Source organism: Lissotriton vulgaris, chromosome 7 (assembly GCF_964263255.1).
Source record: "Lissotriton vulgaris chromosome 7, aLisVul1.2, whole genome shotgun sequence".
NCBI lineage: Eukaryota > Metazoa > Chordata > Amphibia > Caudata > Salamandridae > Lissotriton > Lissotriton vulgaris.
The window spans coordinates 50,604,368-50,610,033 of NC_141695.1; positions in this window are offsets into that span (position 1 = coordinate 50,604,368).

Here is a 5,666-nt window from a genome sequence, read left to right on the forward strand (position 1 = left end):
CTTAGGTTTATTTGTCAAAGATCCAGCGGTGAGCAAGCGACTGTGGGTTGCGAAACGCGTTGGTTTTGTAACTTAATATGCTGGATCTTTGACAAATAAACCTAAGGATTGGGAAAGAAACTCTTTTGTGAGTGCGGACTTATTCTCTTATCATAAGGGATTTGTGTAATATATATATATATATATATATATATATATATATATATATTTATGTAAATGTAAATGTAGTTGAGCTTATATAGCGCACAGCTACCCGCAGTGGGTTTCCCGGCGCTTGCTTAGGGAACCCGTCCTGGTATTCCCCTGTGAGATAACCCCGGCAGGGTATCCACAAGGTGAAAGCCAGGCATCCCGCCGCGAGGGGCCGTTGTGGAGATTAAGCAAGCTATTGCCCAGAGTCGCAGAGTGTGAACCCGTGAGTCGAGAAGGTACCGGAGCTATGGCAAAATGAAACCCCTCATTTTGTTCCTTTTCAAATTAAATGTATTAAGTGTTGCCACTTTATTCCAATCAAGATGACTTCAGGTGTGCCATACTTTTGTCATAAGTAAGACTGTTAGCGTTCTAGTTGTTCTTTAGAACACTCTGGGACATTCTGTCATTGGGCTATAGTTGGGCTACATCTGGCTGATATTTGGGCTACATTTGGGCTCTTTTGTCTCTGGTGGCCATCTTGGGAGACTGCATATCAGAATTCTTTTAATGAAATATAAGAGGATTTGAGAAGTCACTCAAAATGTGCCCTAATTTTTCTTTCTTCAGCACTAATCATAATTTCTATTGCAAAATGAACCCCCTCATTTTGTTCCTTTGCAAATTAAATGTTTTAAGTGTTAACACTTTATTCCAATCAAGATGACTTCAGGCTGTTGTTGTGTAAGCTGCTGCATGTGTTGATCAGTAGCTATATGAGTGGCTATATGGGTTATTGATTAGTTGCCCAAGTATTTGAATGGGAGACTGTGTGTGTGTGTCTGGGAGGTGTGTGATTCTGTGCATAGACGTGTGAGCAATTGATTCACTAGGTGTATGAGTTCAAGAGTGCATGTGGAAACAGCTATATGGGCGGATGAGTGTGTGCATGGGTGTGTTGGTGAGTGAATGGATATCTCAGTGCTACATGTGCAAGTAAGTACATATGTAAAACACAGTGCATGTGAGAGTTGGCATATATAAATGGCTATACATGAGAGCCAGTGAATGTGCGAGTGGCTATACAGATCATTGTGTACTTGTATCAGTGATTGTATAAGAGAGTAAGTATTTGTTAGTATATGTTTGAATAAGTAAGGTGTTGTGTATATAACTGTAAAGTTGAGGAAATGGAAGTGTGATTGATTCTTTGCATGACTGACTAGGTGTGTCAAGTCAAGTCAAAGGATTTATATAGCGCACTACATACCCGTAGGGTTTCAAGGCGCTTAGGAAGGGGAGGAGAATTACTTGTCAAAAATCCACGTTTTAAGTTGCTTTCTGAATGCTAGGTGGTTCTGGGTAAGGCGAAGGTAAGCGGGGAGAGAGTTCCAAGTTTTAGCAGCCAGGTATGAAAAGGATCTGCCTCCCATGGTGGTCTTGTTAATGCGAGGTACAGTGGCGAGGGCTTGGCTGGAGGAACGTAGTTGGCGGGAGGGGGTGTAGATGGACAGTCGTGAGTTGAGGCATTCTGGGCCGATGTCGTAGAGTGATTTGTGTGCGTGGGTAAGCAGTCGGAAAGTGATCCTCTTATTGACGGGTAGCCAGTGGAGGTCTTTAAGGTGACCAGAGATGTGATCGTTGCGTGGGATGTCTAATATGAGTCTGGCTGAGGCGTTTTGGATTCGTTGGAGTTTCTTCTGGAGTTTTGCGGTAGTACCCGCGTAGAGGGTGTTTCCGTAGTCCAGTCGGCTCGTGACCAGAGCGTGGGTGACTATTTTCCTTGTTTCGGAGGGGATCCAGCGAAATGTTTTTCTGAGCATGCGAAGAATGTTGAAGCAGGAAGAGGATACGGCGCTGACTTGTCTGTTCCTTGAGAGTGAAGAATCCAGGATGACGCCTAGGTTCCGTGCGTGGTCTGTCGGGATGGGTGCTTTTCCGAGGGCTTCCGGCCACCAGGAGTCGTCCCATGCAGAGGGGGATGTACCTAAGATGAGGACTTCTGTTTTGTCTGAGTTCAGTTTCAGACGGCTTTGTTTCATCCATTCGGTAACTTCTTTCATTCCTTCGTGTAGGTTGGTTTTGGCGGTGCTGGGGTCATTGGTGAGGGAAAGGATCAGTTGAGTGTCATCCGCGTACGAGATGATGTTGAGGTTGTGATGGCGTGCGATGGCCGCGAGGGGGCTCATGTATACGTTGAAGAGGGTGGGACTGAGTGAGGATGCTTGTGGTACGCCGCAGATGACTTCAGAGGCCTTGGATTTGAATGGTGGAAGGCGGACTCTCTGGGTTCGTCCGGTGAGGAACGAGGTGATCCATTCAAGTGCTTTTCCTTGGATTCCGATGTTTCTGAGGCGCTGTAGAAGGGTGCTGTGGCAGACTGTGTCGAAGGCTGCGGAGAGGTCGAGGAGGATGAGGGCGACTGTGTCTCCATTGTCCAGTAGAGTTCGAATGTCGTCTGTTGCTGCGATGAGGGCGGTCTCAGTGCTGTGTTTTGCTCGGAAGCCAGATTGTGAGGGGTCAAGGGATTTGTTGGTTTCGAGGAAGGCGGCGAGCTGGTTGTTGACAGCTTTCTCGATGACTTTGGCCGGGAATGGGAGAAGCGAGATGGGGCGGTAATTTTTGAGTTCGGTGGGGTCCGCTGTGGGTTTTTTCAGAAGGGCGGTGAGTTCAGCGTGTTTCCAGTCTTCTGGGAAGGTGGCGGAGTTGAAGGAGCAGCTGATGACGTCTCGGAGGTGTGGTGCTATGACGGAGTCAGCTTTGTTGAAGATGTGGTGAGGACATGGGTCTGTGGGGGATCCTGAGTGGATGGAATTCATCAGGCGGATGGTGTCCTCAGTGGAGATTGGGTTCCAGTCGTTAAGGGTGTTCACGGGGGGAAGATGATCAGCAAATGGTAGGGTGGGTTGGTTTCCGGGTTGGTTGTCAAAGCTGTTGTGGATGTCTGCAATCTTGTTGTGAAAAAATGAGGCTAGGGAGTCGCAGAGGGTTTGAGAGGGGGTGATGTCGTTGGAGTTGGCCGAGGGATTGGAAAATTCCTTGACGATGTTGAAAAGTTCCTTGCTGTTGTGGGCGTTGTTGTCAAGTCGATCCTTGAATGCTGTTTTCTTGGCTTTTCGGATTAGTTGGTGGTGAGTGCGGGTGGCGTTTTTGAAGGCGTCCTTGGTGCTGGTGGTTGGGTCTTTTTTCCAGGCCTTTTCAAGGGAGCGGCAGAGTTTCTTGGACTTCTTGAGATCATCGTTGAACCATGAGGCCTTCTTGCTGCCAGGTTTGTTTTGACGTTTTTTCAGTGGTGCTAAGGTGTCAGCGGTGTTGGATAACCAAAGGGTGAGGTTGGCGGCGGCTTCGTTAGCCTTAGAAGAGAGGGCTGGGGTGTTTTGAAGGAGCGATGCGGAGATCTGGTCGGTGGTGATCTTGTTCCAGTTTCTTTGCAGAGTTGGTTGGAGGTGGTTGGTGGGTTTTGGTTTGTTGTAGGTGAAGTGAACGCAGCTGTGGTCAGTCCAGAGGAGGTCCGTAGTGTGGCTGAAGGAGACATGGTTGCTGGATGTGAAGATGGGGTCGAGTGTGTGACCTGCGATGTGGGTGGGGGAAGTGACTAGTTGTTTAAGTCCGAGGTTGGCGAGGTTGTCCACGAGGGTGGCGGTGTTGCGGTCGTTGATCTTTTCGAGGTGAAAGTTGAGGTCTCCCAGAAGGATGTAGTCTTTGGAGGGGAGCGCGTGTGGGGTGATGAAATCCGTGATGTCTTCACTGAATTTTGCGCGGGGTCCTGGTGGTCTGAGAAGGAGGGTGCCTCTGAGTGTGGTTTTGGGGTCGATGTGGATCTGGAAGTGAAGGTGTTCGGAGTTGGCGAGGTTGGCGTCCGAGCTGGTTGATATGCGGATTGATTTCTTATGGACGATAGCGATTCCTCCTCCTGTGTGGCTGGTACGGTCTTTGCGGGTGATCTTATAGTCTTCAGGGATGGCAATGGTGATGTCTGGTGCGGAGGAAGCATTCATCCATGTTTCCGTTAGGAAGGCGACGTCTGGAGAGATGGTGTCAAGTAGGTTCCATAGGTCAATGGCGTGCCTGTGCACCGAGCGGGTGTTGAGGAGGATGCATTGTAGGTGGTTGGGGTCGGTAATCTGTGGTGTGGTCGTAGCGGAGATGTTGTTGGTGCCGCTGAATTTGCAGGAGAAGCAGGAGAAAGGTCCATGGGTTTGGCCAGGGGCGGCTTGGACGCAGTTGGGAGCGCGACCGGGGTTAAGGGCTAGGAGGGTTGCGGCATCGTAGGTAATGCGGGGGGGCAGGGAGGGACGGGGGCCAGGGGGTATGGAGCTGGGCGCGGTCCAGGCGCGGACGGGCGTAGACGGGCTTACCTTTGGCGCACCTTCGGCGCGGGTTGGGCGCGGTCGCTGCGCGTGAACGCTGCGCGCGGGAAGAACTGTCATATATGGATAGTGGAGGGGGAGGGGCGAGGGCGGCTCGGCTGGGAGGCGGGGCGGGCTCTGGTCAACACGAAGCACAACAACAACAGCTACAAAATGGAGGGGGGAGTCGAGCAGGGCGCTGGGGGGTATCGCGCTATGACTTTGGCAAGAAAACAATGGTGCAAGCAGGCGAGGCGCACTCAATGCGGTTAAAGGCACAGTGAAATAATGCAGCTCAGTTCTATGAAATCGTCAGGCAAGCGGCGAGGTGGAAACAATTAATTAAATGGCAGTGCAAATATGCTAGCGAGCTTACAACAAATAATTGAATGGCAGTACAAACAAATATGCTAGCGAGGTTAAAACACTTAATTAAATGGCAGAAGCAGCGTGGGTCAACGATACCGCTACACGGTGGAGAGGCAGAGGAGCGACCACTCGGGGCAGAAGCACAGAGGGGTCACAGCGCTTCTGGTACAGGAAGCGCTGTAAATAGATAGTGGGAGGGCGGCTCGGCTGGGAGGCGGGGCGGGCTCGGGTCAACACGAAGCACAACAACAACAGCTACAAAATGGAGGGGGGAGTCGAGCAGGGCGCTGGGGGGTATCGCGCTATGACTTTGGCAAGAAAACAATGGTGCAAGCAGGCGAGGAGCACTCAATGCGGTTAAAGGCACAGTGAAATAATGCAGCTCAGTTCTATGAAATCGGCAGGCAAGCGGCGAGGTAGAAACAATTAATTAAATGGCAGTGCGAATATGCTAGCGAGCTTACAACAAATAATTGAATGGCAGTACAAACAAATATGCTAGCGAGGTTAAAACACTTAATTAAATGGCAGAAGCAGCGTGGGTCAACGATACCGCTACACGGTGGAGAGGCAGAGGAGCGACCACTCGGGGCAGAAGCACAGAGGGGTCACAGCGCTTCTGGTACAGGAAGCGCTGTAAATAGATAGTGGGAGGGCGGCTCGGCTGGGAGGCGGGGCGGGCTCGGGTCAACACGAAGCACAACAACAACAGCTACAAAATGGAGGGGGGAGTCGAGCAGGGCGCTGGGGGGTATCGCGCTATGACTTTGGCAAGAAAACAATGGTGCAAGCAGGCGAGGAGCACTCAATGCGGTT